The sequence below is a fragment of the Schistocerca nitens genome, chromosome 2, assembly GCF_023898315.1.
Source record: "Schistocerca nitens isolate TAMUIC-IGC-003100 chromosome 2, iqSchNite1.1, whole genome shotgun sequence".
Lineage (NCBI taxonomy): Eukaryota > Metazoa > Arthropoda > Insecta > Orthoptera > Acrididae > Schistocerca > Schistocerca nitens.
In genome coordinates this window covers 1026357330-1026372918 of record NC_064615.1, presented here as the reverse complement: position 1 = coordinate 1026372918, position 15589 = coordinate 1026357330, and the positions used below count along the sequence as shown (strand labels likewise).

The 15589-nt window shown below is 44.0% G+C and overlaps 2 protein-coding genes across 2 annotated transcripts in view; both read right to left on the bottom strand.

The window, feature by feature from the left end:
* LOC126237373 (uncharacterized) overlaps positions 1-15589 on the bottom strand; it is a 786945-nt gene that overhangs the window by 77459 nt on the left and 693897 nt on the right. The gene's annotated exons all lie outside the window — the stretch shown is intronic.
* LOC126237374 (uncharacterized) overlaps positions 1-15589 on the bottom strand; it is a 274642-nt gene that overhangs the window by 78637 nt on the left and 180416 nt on the right. The window lies entirely within an intron of this gene.

Here is a 15589-nt window from a genome sequence, read left to right as displayed (position 1 = left end):
GCCTAACTGTATTCCAAACAGAAAACCGCCGTAAAAACCTTCATCTACCACAACACTTACAAGGGAACCTCCCCATCGCACCCCCCTCAGATTTAGTTATAAGTTGGCACAGTGGATAGGCCTTGAAAAACTGAACACAGATCAATCGAGAAAACAGGAAGAAGTTGTGTGGAACTATGAAAAAATAAGCAAAATATACAAACTGAGTAGTCCATGGGCAACATAGGCAACATCAAGAAGGTTGTAAGTTCAGGAGCGCCGTGGTCCCGTGGTTAGCGTGAGCAGCTGCGGAACAAGAGGTCCTTGGTTCAAGTCTTCCCGCGAGTGAAAATTTTAATTTTTTATTTTCAGACAATTATCAGAGTTCAGGCACTCACACATAATCAATATCGCTCTCCAAAATTCCAGGACATGTTCAGATTTGCTTGGACATATGCAGGATTTGACGGTCTACACGCGGAAAAATTTGAAAACGTTAAAAACATATGTTTTGACAGAGCACAGAGAAAACTGTGCGACTGTGAAACTGTTGCATTCATTTGTTGCAGTTCATGTGACACACTCTTACGTTTTCATCACTTTTTTGGAAGTGATTATCACATCCACAAGAAAACCTAAATCGGGCAAGGTAGAAGAATCTTTTTACCCATTCGCCAAGTGTGCAAGTTAGGTGGGTCGAAACATATTCCTGTCATGTGACGCACATGCCGTCACCAGTGTCGTATAGAATATATCAGACGTGCTTTCCTGTGGAGGAATCGGTTGACCTATGACCTTTCGATCAAATGTTTTACGTTCCCATGGGAGAGGCACGTCCTTTCGTCTACTAATCGCACAGTTTTGCGGTGCGGTTGCAAAACACAGACACTAAACTTATTACAGTGAACAGAGACGTCAATGAACGAATGGACAGATCATAACTTTGCAAAAATAAAGTAAGTAAACTTTTCGCTCGAGGGAAGGCTTGAGCCAACGACCTTTCGCTCCGCAGCTGCTCACGCTAACCACGAGACCACGGCCCGCTTATGCTCACTTCCTCCTTGATATTGCCTATGTTGCCCATGGACTACTCACTTTGTATATTTTGCTTATTTTGTCATAGTTCCACACAACTTCTTCCTGTTTTCTCGATTGATCTGTGTTCAGTTTTTCAAGGCCTATCCACTGTGCCAAATTATAAGTAAATCTGAGGGGGGCGCGATGGGGAGGTTCCCTTGTTAGAAATAACTGTTACACAAAGAAAAATCTTCTGAAAACATGTTGAACCAACAGAGTACAGCAGCCACAGTTTATTCGGTAATTTTAAAACTTTATTCTTTCCTAAAGGAACAAATACATTAATAGTGCAACCATTTGATAACGAAATCTACAATTGACATATTCACACATACTCTCTCAGTATTAGTAAGTATAACCTACTGCATACAACAAGGCGAAAATCCCCATTAATGTATGAGTACAAAATAAATGATCATTGTTTGGAAGCTGTAACGTCAGTGAAGTATCTGGGTGTGACTATTCGAAATGATCTCAAGTGGAATGATCAGATTACACAAGTAACGGGTAAGGCGAACTCTAGATTGCGGTTTATTGGTGGAATCCTGAAGCGATGCAGTCCTTCAACAAAGGAAATAGCTTACAATACGTTAGTTCGTCCAGTCTTAGAGTATTGTTCGTCTGTATGGGACCCTTACCAGGTGGGTCTGATTCAAGAGATTGAGAAGGTCCAAAGAAGAGCGGCAAGATTCGTGACTGTTACATTTAGCCATCGCGATAGCGTTACAAATCTCACAGAAAGTTTGAAGTGGGACACACTTGCAGATAGACGACGCGCTAAACGGTAGGGGCTGCTCACTAAATTCCGAAATCCAATCTTCGCCAAGGATGTAGAGCACATATTATTACCACCAACCTTCACATCGCGTAATGATCGCCATTCAAAGATAAGGGAAATACGAGCTCGTACTGAAGCGTTCAGATAGTCGTTTTTCCCTCGCGCGATCCGTGAGTGGAACAGGGGGGGGGGGGGGGGAGGAGTATGACTTTGGCGCGAATTATGTCCTCCGCCACACACCGCTTGGTGGCTAGCGGAGTAGATGTAGATGTAGATACTCGTTTTGTAAACGGTATCCTGTATAACTAATAATAATGGCTTTGTACAGAGGATAGGCAAAATAATGTTAACAGTGGTAGTAACTGGATGGTTGTGTTTGATGGTCAACAGTGCAGGTAAAGCACGTGCCACGTTGGACTGTGCGCGTTCAGTACGGACTAGACATCAGTGCAGTTGGTTTACGAATAGTGCACACTTCGTATTTGCGTTCACAGGCCAAGGTCGACGTGCAATGCAAGACTTAACAGAGTTCCAAAGAGGGCAGATTGTGGGGACCCAATTAGCTGGAGCATCAGTAACCAAGACAGCCAATTTATTGAATGTTTTGAGAGCACCTGTTTGAACAGTCATGACAGCCTACACAAAACATGGAAAGACATCATCATGTCAACGTAATAGTGGGCTCATATCAGAACTAAATGACAGAGATCGACCTACGCTAACACGAATTGTGTTAAAACAACACCTAACTACGGCGGTTGAAGTGACTGCAGAGCTCAACAGCCGTCTTCGAGACCCCATATCTATCGACACTGTCCGCCGAGAACTCCATTAAGCGAATATTCATGGACGACCTGATTTACCGAAACCATTAGGGACGATAACCAACGTAAATAAACGTAAACATGGTGTCAGAGGCATACATCCTAGACGGCTGATCAGTGGAAACACGTCATATGGTCCGACGAGTCAACGTTTTTATTATTTCAAACATCGAGCCAGGTTTACGTCTGGAGAGCCCCAAAAGAAACCAACAATCCTGATTGCTTGACTCCAACAGGTAAGCATGGAGGTGGAAGTCTGATGGTGTGGGCAGCAATATCATGGTATTCTGCCTGTCCCATCATTACTCTCAAAGGCAGTGTTACAGCCAACGATTATGTGAACATGTTAGATGATCAGGTGGACCCCATGATTAAAATGCTGTCCCCAACAATGATGCCATATTTTAGGACAATAATGCACCAATTCACACAGTCAGGACAGTACAATCGTGGTAGGAGGAGCATGCAACTGAACTGCAGCGTGTTCTCTGACCAGCACAGTCCCCGGACTTGAACATTATCGAACCCTTGTGGGCGGTATTGGAGAGCAGAGTCCGGAGAAGATTTCCGCCTCCCTCGTCTCTATACGAGTTAGAAGAGGTTCTGATAGAAGAGTGGCATTACATTCCACTGGCACTATACAATCACCATATACCAGTATTCCAAGAAGAATAGCAGCTACTGTGTATTACGGGCAAATGAGGGTCCAACCCATTATTAATAAACTATTTCCAAGTAAGTAAAGTGTTCACATTATTTTGCGCATCCCCTGTATCTTCTTTAATAACACCTGTGTATTTGTAGAGATGCAACATCTTTACAGCTGAAATTCTTTGATACGTTTTGACTTATGTCTACATAATGTGGTGTAGAATGAAATGTGTATGTATGCACTGTATATAGACATGTTTACTCATACTGTGCTTCAAAACCATGAATCCACCACTGGAAATAGTAAGTTATTTTTCGATTCGTATTGGTTTTGTAAGCTTTTATTCACAGTGTGCCCACTTTGTAATATACCATTGTAATCTTACCAGGACCAGGAAATGTGATGTAGACTGTCAAAGCAACTGAAGATTAGCCCCACTGCTTGAAATGTATCGTGCATTGGAATAAAATCAAGATTGTGACTGAAGACGGTTGTTCTTTATTTTACGAAAGTATTGGCGCTCGCTGTATTGCAGTAGATCGAGTAACGAAGATTTTTGTGAGGTAAGTGTTTCATGAAAGGTATAGGTTATTGTTAGTCAGGGCCATTCTTTTGTAGGGATTATTGAAAGACAGATTGCGTTGCGCTAAAAATATTATGTGTCAGTTTAGTGTTGATCAGAATAAGTAAAGAGAGAAATGTCTGAGTACGTTCAGTTCTGCTCAGCTGTTTGAAAATCAAATAACGTAAGAGGTTTACCAGCAGAGTAATTATAAATTTTTCCTAAGGGGATGTTTCATATGTCGACCCTTAGCCGAGGATACCTCACTGGAATCTTCTGATTTTTTCTTGTAGTTGTGTAACTAGTGTAGTTTTGTTTATTGCTAGAGCGTGATTATAGAGAGAATTTTCTTTGTAGTTGTAATTTACAAATTGACCTTAATAATGTTCAAAAGTCATCATATACGCCAGCAGTGGTGGATGTGGGGAGAGAGATGGCAGAATTTTGAGAGCAGACGATCTTGGACGTGTGTCCATCAAAGAGTAAATTTGTAATAATGGATAGTTCATTATATCCATTATTACAAATTTACTCTTTGATGGACACACGTCCAAGATCGTCTGCTCTCAAAATTCTGCCATCTCTCTCCCCACATCCACCACTGCTGGCGGCTCACCTCCAACTGCGCAACACTACGCGCTGTTCACATCCAACTGCCCAACACTACAATAGCAAATATTCCAACAATGCAAACCAGCCACAGACTGCACACAGCACAGTCAGTGATTTTCATACAGAGCGCTACGTGGCGTTACCAACATAAAAACCTAAACAGCCTACTTACAACTGACTCCAGATCATGTGCTACATGAGTTGTTGGCATGACTCTATTTGTTGTGCAGAACTGAATGTAGTGTGTGTGTGTTTTTTTTTTCAAAATTTTGGGGAGTCCAATTTCAGAGAACCACTGAATAATTTTTTGAAGAATATCATTTACTAACTTTTCTGTTGCTTTCTCTCTAAAGGGATTTATTATAACACTAGTATCGTCTGCAGAAAGTACCAATTTTTCTTGTTGAATGATAAGTGGAATGTCATTCACACATGAAGAAATGCGAGTGGACCCAAAATTGAGCCCTGCGGACCTCTCTAATTTTTACCCCCAGTCACTAAAATTTTCTACCTTTCCGACATCGTCTGATTTATTCAGCACAACCTTTTGCTTTCTGTTTATCAAGTATGATTCAAACCATATGTGTGCAAAGTCATCAACTTCATAAAACTTGAGTTTTTCTAAAAAAGTATCATGGTCTACACACTCTAAGGCCTTAGAGAGATCAGAAAAATACCAAGTGGCAATATATTACTATTTAAGGTATGCACTGTTTTATGAGTGAATGTATGAACAGGATTCTCAGTTGAGAAACCTTTATGGAAACCAAACTGTGATGTGTTAATTGAATTGTTTCCACTTAAGTGTGTGACTACTCTTGAGAACACCATTTTTTTGCATCTTTTAGAGAAATATGTCAGTTAGAAAATTCGACGATAGATGTTTAAGTCTGTCTTGTCACCTTTCTTATTAAGCAGTTTAATAATTCCACATTTAAACCTGTCTGGAAAAATTTCCTGTGACAGCCATGCATTGCATGTATCACTAAGGACATTCTTAGTAAGTTAGAACAACTTTTCAGAATTCTGTTTGAAAGTCCATCAACCCCACAAGAGCGTTTGTTTTTAAGAATTTGTATAACTGTATTAATTTCAGCGAAGGATGCTGGTGCTACCTCTAGTTGCTGGAAGCTTTGTGGAATGATATTTTAGAATATTTTCTTCTTCTTCAGCTGGACTATTTAATTCTATATTTTATGTTACAGAATAGAGCCTCCAATCTCAACGTTCTTTGATGAGGTGTGAACTTCCAACAGCATGTTTCTTACTCGGGGTTCACCATGCTTGAACCACTTTCCATAGAAGTTGATGAGAGTAGCACATGTTCAGCCAGCCAGTCAGCTTCGCCGTTCTTGAGATGCTCACCCACGGACGCCAGGCCATAACCATCTGCTCTTTGTTGAAATCAGTGGAATTCCTCATCTGCGGTCCGTGTCATCGCTAGAATGATTGCCTATTCCTCTTGCTACACTTCTATACCTTCCTTATCATATGACCCTCCAGAATCGTCACCAGGTAGCATTGAGTCTCATCAGTGTTGTTGTTGTTGTGGTCTTCAGTCCTGAGACTGGTTTGATGCAGCTCTTCAAGCTACTCTATCCTGTGCAAGCTTCTTCATCTCCCAGTACCTACTGCAACCTACATCCTTCTGAATCTGCTTGGTGTATTCATCTCTTGGTCTCCCTCTACGATTTTTACCCTCCACACTGCCCTCCAATACTAAATTGGTGATCCCTTGATACCTCAGAACATGTCCTACCAACCGATCCCTTCTTCTAGTCAAGTTGTGCCACAAACTTCTCTTCTCTTCTATTCTCATTAGTGTAGAAGCCGTTTATTGGACTGCAGGGCGTGGCTGGATATTTCAGACTGTATGAAGGATGGAAAATTTTGGTCTGACCTTTCATTAGGAAAGGGACAATGCTAGGGATAGAAACTGGCAGTTTTATTTTCTGATCACTGATATTAAGTAGTTTGGGTTAACTATGGAAAACCTCAATCTGGATGATTGGATGGAATTCTTGAGTATGCAGATGGATCATGCAGTCATCTGATACAGTCCACCTGTTCACCCTCTTCAGGCGAGAACACTGCATGTAATCTCGTGGGAACTGATACACGCCTCGGCGGACCACCATGTGTGTGCCAGAATTCGTCATTGCTGGCACCTAGTGCAAGTGAAGGTACAGTGCCTCACTGGTAATAGCTGGACAAAACGACGAATCGCTGTCGAGTACCACTGTCAATACAATCTGCTGGCTGAGTCAACGACAATTGTTTCTTAATTTCGGATAAAACAGTGTTCCAAATCTTACTTACAGGGTAAACCTTGCCTGTTTTATATTGTTGTCTGCCACTCTAATTTAGATAGCTTCGTTTAAAACGCAGTCCCAATAGCGAAATGCAGGACCAACCACAAGTGTCTCGCCATACAACATTCTATGTTCTTCTATAAGGTCATACAACATTCTATGTTCTTCTATAAGATATTGCTATGTTAGTGCAGATGTCTTAGGCTGCATCAAACGTGTGTTGCGAAGGTGTTTACTACAGCCTAGCACATCTGTGTGAAGGGTGCGAATTGTGGATGCCCTGCGTCTCGCTGTTTTTAAAGGAAACTGTCGGAAGTGGATTGGTAGACAACATTAGTAGGAGCAAGAGTTACCGTTTATGTAAGATTTTGAACCCAGTTTAATCAGATGTAAAGAAACAATGGTCGTTGACTCCACTAGCCGGCAGAATGTTTTGATAGTGGAACTCGATATGGATTCATCGTTTTCTCCAGCTTTCACCACTGGGCCACTGTACCTTCACTTACGACAGAGGGCAGCAGCACTAACATCTGGAACATGTGGTGTTGGTCTTCTGTGGCATATAAAAGGTCCGCCGTTCACGGTATGAATCAGTTTCGGCCCTTCCTTGCTGAGAGGATGTTCCAAGTGACGGCAGACGATGGGTCATAAACTGGCCTTCAGATAAGTGCAGGGGTACTGCAAGGACTGGTTGGTTGGTTGTTTAGTTTGTTTGGAGTGACAAGGACTGATCTGCAAGATCATTAGTCCCTTCATCCATGAAGTGGCAAACCAGGAGTGGTCGTCAAAGGAAGGAGGCTAAAGCTGAATCCCAGAAAACCTGAGTGCAACTAACACAATAAAAACAGGAAACCCAGATAAAAGACAGCACAGACAAGACATAAAAAGATCAGCCAAGACAAGGCATTAAAATCGAGAAATGGAAAGCGAATAAAGAAAATAAAAAGATGGTAAGGGTGAGGCCAGGCTGGGCCACTGAGCATTGGTCGCTAAGGGTCCCTGGGCGAGGGGTGGGGGGCGGAGGAGAGGGGTGCCTCACTAACCCTTCAGGCGATTAATGAGGCCAGAAAACCCTACCTTAGAAGGATGAATAGAAACCATCTTCATGGGCAAAATGTAACACCAGATCAGCCTTTTTCTTGCACTAGCACTAGAGGTTGCATGTCAGGATGATTAACATGCTGCTTCAAAGCAGTCAAATTAGGACAGTCTATGAGTATGTGAGCCACCACCAGGCAGGCTACACATTGGCTGTGAGAGAGACCCTCACATCATAGAATGCAGCCATGTGTCAGCCAAGCATGGCCAATGCAGAGTCGACAGAGGACAGTGGAGTCCCTATCCTCAGTTTGTTTGAGAAAATCAGGGCAGACCATTCTGAGTTCCAAACTTCCAACAACTGATTTTATATAAACGATCGAAGGTCAGGTTCTGGAACCCTTGTTTCCAGAATCAATATGCTGTTGGCCAGCTCATTCATTTCTCGAAATCCCAACGTGACTGGGAGTCCAAATAACAACGAATGGCTGTCGAGCTTGATGGAGGTGAGAGACAAGATCCTGCATAGTTGTATCCAGTGGGTGAGGAGAGTAGCACTGGTCTATAGCCTGAAGGTGCCAAGGGAGTCACGACAGATTAGGATACTATAGCCAGTGCAAGAATGAATATGGCTAGTGGGTAGTTAAATGGCCTTCAAGTCAGCAGTGAAGATATTGCAGCCATCTGGCAGAGAGTGGAGTTCACAGCACTGTGCGTGTGTGCATGCAAAGCCTGTTCATCCATCGACTATTGAGCTATCGCTGAATACCACTTCTGAACCTGGATACGTCTCAAGGACATCCAAGAACAGGTGGCGAAAAATCGTGGGGTCAGCGGAATGTTTTGAACCGAAATAGACTTTGAGACAAATACGAGGTCAGGGCAGAAGCCATGGGGGCAGATGCGATGTCTCGCTGACCAGAGGTGACAGTGTAGTTGCAGTTCCAAATGGAGACACTGGAGGTGTGCAGCAGTTGTGAACTCAGTTTTGGGTCGTTGTTGTGGGAGGTGGAGCTCGCTTCCAGGGAAAAGGACGCAGTAGTTGGGATGTTCAGGGAAGTTATGAACGTGTATAGTGTAATTCAAGAGCTATTGTTGGTGCCTGATAGGTAATGGAGGGACTCTATCCTCGACTAGTAAGCTGTTCACAGTTCTAGTTAAGAAGGCTTCTGTCGCAAGCTGGACCCCATAATGATGAACAGCGTCCAGTATTCGCAATGCTGAAGGTGATGCAGAACCATATGCAAGACTCCCATTATCAAGATGGGACAGAATTAGGGCTCTGCAGAGCAGTGTTACTGAGGCAGCAAAGTGTATTGATATGCTGTCACTACTTTTGGTTATGCTGGCGAAGGTGGGGAAGCCATGGCAGCTGTGAATCGAAGATCAGTCATAAAAAGTGGTGTGTCTTAGCTACAAGAAGTAAATGATCGTCTAGGTAAAGCTCTGGGTGTTGGTGGGCAGTACGACAGCGACAGAAATGCATGGCATGGGCCTTGGTGGCTGGAAACAAAATACTGTTGATGAAAGCCCATGACTGCGCCTGTTGGATGGCGCCCTGTAGGCGACGCTCAGGAACACCAATACTAGAGGAGTAATAATGAAATAATGAAAGCAAAAGTCGTTGGCAAATAAGGAGGGCGATACCGAAGACCCCACAGTCGCCACTACACCATTGGTGGCCACCAGAAAGAGGACGACACTCAGTACAGTCCTGCAGGACCCCGTTCTCTTGGATATGGGGGATGCTGAGTGAAGCATCCACTTGAACCTGGTATGTATTGCAAAAACTGCCCTGAGTTACTGTGTAAAGGCCCTGAGACTCAAGGAGCCAACACAGTTTCTTGCTCACCATGCACTCGAGTAACTTATAGAAAATGTCGTTAAGGTTGATTGGGTGATAGCTGTCCATCTCTAGGGAGTTCTTAACCAGTTTCAGCACCAGAACCATCGCGCTTTCTCGCCACTGAGAAGGGAGCCCAACTTCATTCGAGATCTGATTAAAGAGGGCAACGGTGTGACACTGACAGTACAGTGAGAGATATTTCAGCATTTGGTTGTGGATGTGGTCTGGTCCTGGGGCCACATCAGGGCAAGGGCTAGGGCACTGGAGAGTTCCTATTCGCTGAATGGAGCCTTATATGTCTCCATGTGGCGGGAAGTGAAAGAGAAGTGCGTTCACTCTACCCACTGTTGTATTAGCCAAAATATGGGGTGGTTGTTCTCAGATGCAGACAGCGTGTGGGTCAGTATATGGTTCAAATGGCTCTGAGCACTATGGGACTCAACTGCTGAGGTCATTAGTCCCCTAGAACTTAGAACTAGTTAAACCTAACTAACCTAAGGACATCACAAACATCCATGCCCGAGGCAGGATTCGAACCTGCGACCGTAGCGGTCTCGCGGTTCCAGACTGCAGCGCCTTTAACCGCACGGCCACTTCGGCCGGCGTGGGTCAGTATAAATGGCACTTTTTCAGGAAATACTTGGAACATCTGCAGGGGCTGGAAGTGGTAGAGGCAACTGATCTTTGCCCATACCTGTGACAGAGAGGTAAGTGATCCAATGGAGGATACATACCATTTCCAGGATTCTTGCTTTCGTCATTTTATGAGGTAGCAGACGCAGATATGGATCCATTTAAAGACAATGAGGTGCTGCAGTGAAGGGTGCCGCTTGTGAGTTGGAGAGCCTGCCTACGATCTGTAATGACCGCAGCGATCTCTGGGGTCCACCAGAGTACCATATTCCGATGAGAGGATTCGAAGGAAGAAGGAATGGCTTAGTTGTCTGCTAAAAGAATGGCTGCCATTGCATGCTGAACAGCTGCATCGATAGTGACTTGCGATGACAACTAAGGACGACAGCACAGGTGAACCTGTCATGTCAGCACTACAGAGAACCCATCTGCATGGAAGTTCGGTGGAGCAATGCTGAGGGAGGGACAGGAAGATTGGTAAGAGAACCCTACCACATAGGTTATCGTGGACCCTCCAGTGGATTTATGGCAGAAGACCAGGGCTGCAGAAAGAGAGATCAATGGGCGAATAAGTTCTGTGTGCCACACTGAGGTGTGTGGGGACACCAGAGTTCAAGAGGCAAAGACCGAGCTATGCTAGTAAAGTTTCGATGTCTTCAACACCACCAGTGATCATTGTTCCATCCCACAAAGTCGCTCAAGACTGGGAAAGGTGAGGGGAGCTGAGAGAGTACTGCAGACAGTACAACCTGGTACACAACATTATTGGGAGGAAGATAAACACCACAGATGGCAAAAACTTGATGTGCACCTATCTGAACGGCCACAGCTTCCAAAGGTGTATCAAGAGGCACAAGGTCACTATATATAGAGTCCAGCACCCACATACAAACTCCTCATGATACCCTCTCGTGGAACGATTCTTAAAATAACCTCGGCAGCCACAAAGGGCAGGTGTCCAACTTGCTGGAACAACGTTTCCTGGATGGCAATAACAGGGTGCAGGATAAGTGCTCAAAAGCTGCTGTAGCTCAGCCAGTTGGTGAAAAATTCGGTTACAGTTCCACTGGAGGATCAGACTGTCACAATACTGTGGGGGCATGAAAAGGCCAGGATGGTGTGGGTGAGGGGGGGGGGGGGACAATTTATGACTCAAGAGTTATGTGCTGCCACTGGTTGAGACATCAGGGGATCCACTGACGTAAGTTCTGTGGCACATTGCCTGGGGAGATCTGGTGCCTCAGGGGCCACCAGGATCTCCTCCTTTGGCACTGAAGGAGTATGTGAAGAGTCCAATGGCGTGGGAGCCACCAGAGTTTCCTTCATCTTAGAGGACTTCCTTTTATCCTTCTTGTCTTTTTTCTGGATGGCATCTGGCTTTGGACCAGCAGGAACTGTGGAAGGAAGAGCCCTGAGGGACTTCCTCCTAGCTAGAGCAGCTGGAGGAGGATATAGGTGGCTCTGGCTTGGGGAAGGGGACTGGTGTCTCAAGTAGGTGGGGAGCCAATGCCCTCGAAGTGTGTGCATTGGATGCAGCAGAAGGGCACTCTATCGCCTGGAGGCAGATAGTAGCGGGTGGCTCTGGTGGCCAACTGTAAGAGGCGCTACAGAGGAAAGCACCATGAACAGAGAAGATGACAACATTGAGGCTGTAGCTTAAAATTGTGTCTTTTGTATGGAACTGAGATGCTCATACATTTTTCTGGCCTTAGGTCTTGTTCAGGGTATTATACACTCCTGAATTTTCTTCTCACGTTTAAAAATAGAGCAATTTGGTGAGCAAGGAGAGAGGAACTCATTGTAGTTTACAGAGTGGGAGGGGAACAAGGAATGTCCATGTGCAATGGGCATCCACAATCCCTGCAGACCCTGCGCCTTGTAGTGGTGCAATGGGAAGCCTTATGTCTGAACTTCATACACCTGCTGCATCTCATAGAAGGAGGAACATAGGATCTCACTTCACACCAGTAGACCATCACCCTGACCTTCTTAGGCAATGTATCATCTCGAAAGCAAAGATACATGCCCCAGTATGTATTCCCTTGGTCTCTTACTGCCATGATGGATGAATCGCACACTCCATCCCCTAAGTTGGTCCACAGCTTATCATCAGACTGCAAAAGAAGATGTGGTGAAAGATGACGCCCTGGACCATATTGAGACTCTTGTGGGGAATGGCGGTCAAGGAAATGTCATACAGATTTCACTAGAGAACAGCGCCTGTGACTGGGCAGGAGATGATGTTTTAATGAGAAAGGAATCGCTCTTCATCTTATAAATGGCTGCAACTTCTCCACATTGGTCTTCAATGTGTTTAACAAAAAATAAAAGCTTTGTGGTCAAAAACGTGTCACCGTCGGTCCTGGTACAGACCAGATATTGGGGAGAGGATTTTTGTCCTTGTCATCTAGCCTACATTCCTCCAACAGCGTGGCCAGGTAATGGAACGCATTGGAATTGTACATTATTGCATCATACGAGGCCTTTCCACTTGAAGAGACTGCTTGGGCCGTGTGACCAACAGCGGTAGAAAGTTGAAGTCGCTTCATGTCCGAACTATCCACCATGGTGCCACCCACTCCAAACAGATTGACAGCACTTTGATCTGACCTACTGCGAGAATAATTTTATCCGCAGCAGCTTGATGACAGTCATCTCCACTTTTTTTTGAGTCATCAGTCCTCCATTATGTGCTCAATGTATTCCAATCTCTGGTTTCCTCTACAGTTTTTACCCTCTACTGCTCCCTCTAGTACCATGGAAGTTATTCCATGATATCTTAACTGATGTCCTACCATCCCGTCCCTTCTTCTTGTCAGTGTTTTTTTTTATGTATTCGATTCCTCGCCGATTCTCCGGAGAACCTCCTCATTCCTTAATTTATCAGTCCACCTAATCTTCAACATCCTTCTGTAGCATCACATCTGAAATGCTTCGATTCTGTTCTGTTCTGGTTTTCCCACAGTCGGTGTTTCACCACCATACAATGCTATGCACCAAACTTAGATTCTCAGAAATTTATTTCTCAAATCACGGCCTATGTTTGATACCACCAGACTGCTCTTGACCAGGTATGTCCTTTTTGCGACTGCTAGTCTGCTTTTTATGTCCTCCCTGCTCCGTCTGTCATTGTTTATTTTGCTGCCTAGGCAGAATAATTCCTTAACTTCATCTACTTCGTGATCAGCAATGCTGATGTTAAGTTTCTCGCTGTTGTCATTTCTGCTACTACTCACTACTTTCGCCTTTCTTCAATTTACTCTCAGTCCATATTCTGTACTCATTCGACTGTTCATTCCATTCAACACAGCCTGTAATTCTGCTTCGCTTTCATTCAGGATAGCAATGTCATCACCGAATCTTATCAATGATATCCTTTCACTTCGAATTTGAATTCCACTCTTGAGACTTCCTTTTATTTCCATCATTGCGTTTCTGGATGAGGTATCGAATATATTGCTTCCCCCTACTTATATCTCCCGAGGAGATCACGAATGTAAAATGAGAGAGATTCGAGCGCGGACGGAGGCTTTCCGGCAGTCGTTCTTCCCACGAACCATACGCGACTGGAACAGGAAAGGGAGGTAATGACAGTGGCACGTAAAGTGCCCTCCGCTGCACACCGTTGGGTGGCTTGCGGAGTATAAATGTAAATGTAGATGCTTCTTCAATGCATAGATTGAACAGTAGGGGTGAAAGACTACATCCCTGTCTAACGCCCATATTAATCGGAGCACTTCGTTCATGGTCTTCCACTCTTATTGTTCCCTTTTGATTATTGTACATTTTGTATATTGCCTGTCTTTCTCTACAGTTTACCCCTATTTTTCTTATAGTTTGGAACATCTCGCACCATTTGACATTGTCAAACGCTTTTCCCAAGTCGACATATCCTATGAACGTGTCTTGATTTTTTTTAGTCTTGGTTCCATTATCAACTGCAATGTCACAATTGCCTTTCTGGTGCTTTTCCCTTTCCTAAAGCCAAACTGATCATCATCTAACACATCCTCAATTTTCATTTCGATTTTTCTGTATATTATTCATGTGAGCTAGTTGGATGAATGAGCTCTTAAGACTACCGTGCGATAATTCTCGCTCTTGTCGGCTATTACAGTCTTCGGAACCGTGTGGATGATGTTTCTCCTAGACTCAGATGGGACACCATCAGACTCGTACATTCTACACACCAACTAAACATTCATTTTGTTGTCACTTTCCCCAATGATTGTAGAAATTCTGATGGAATGTTATCTGTCCCTACTGCCTTATTGTATCCTAAGTCTTCCATACCCCTTTTAAATTCTGATTCTAATATTGGATTCCTTGTCTCTTCCTATATCGACTCCTGTTTCTTCTTCTATTACGTCTTCAAACAAGTCTTCGCCCTCATAGAGGCCCTCAATCTACTCTTTCCACCTATATGTTCTCTCCATTGCGCTTAAGGTTGTTGTGACTTTGCTGCATGCTGAGTCAGTCCTTCCGACAATCATTTTTTTTTTTATTTCTACACATTTCTCTTGCAGCCATTTAACCTTAGCTTCCTTGCACTTCCTAGTTATTTAATTCCTTGTATTTCTGTATACCTGGATTTCCCAGAACATTTTTGTACTTCCTTCTTTCGTCGATGACCTAAAATATTTTTTCTGTTACCAATGGTTTCTTCGCATTTACGTTCGTTGTACCTACGTTTTTCTTTCCAGTTCCTGAGACTACACTGCTTAGAGATGTCCATTCCTCTTTAATCGAACTGCCTACTGAGTTATTCATTATCTCAGTATACACAGTCTCAGAGAACTTCAAGCGTCTCTCTTCGTTCCTCAGTTCTTCCGTATCCCACTTGTTCGCGCAGTGGTTCTTCCTGCGTAGTCTCTTAAACTTCAGCCTACTCTTCATCATTAGTATTTTGAGATCTGAGTGTATGTCTCCTCCAGGGTTTCTGATCTCAGAAACTCTACCTGACTATGATGTAATCTCTCTGAAATCTTCCCGTATCTCCTGACCTTTTCCAAATAGATCTTCTGCTCTTGTGTTCTTGAACAGAGTAATCGCTATTACTAGCTGAAATTTACTGTACGACTCAACTGGTCTCTCTCCTCTCTCATTCCTAGTACCAAGCCCATATTCTCCCGTAACCCTTTCTTCTAATCCTTCCCCTACAACCGCAATCTAGTCCCCCCCCTCCCCCCCCCCCCCTGACTATTAGACTTTCATCTCCCTTTACGTACTGAATTACCCATTCAGTACCCTCATGTACTTTCTCTGCCTCTTCTTCT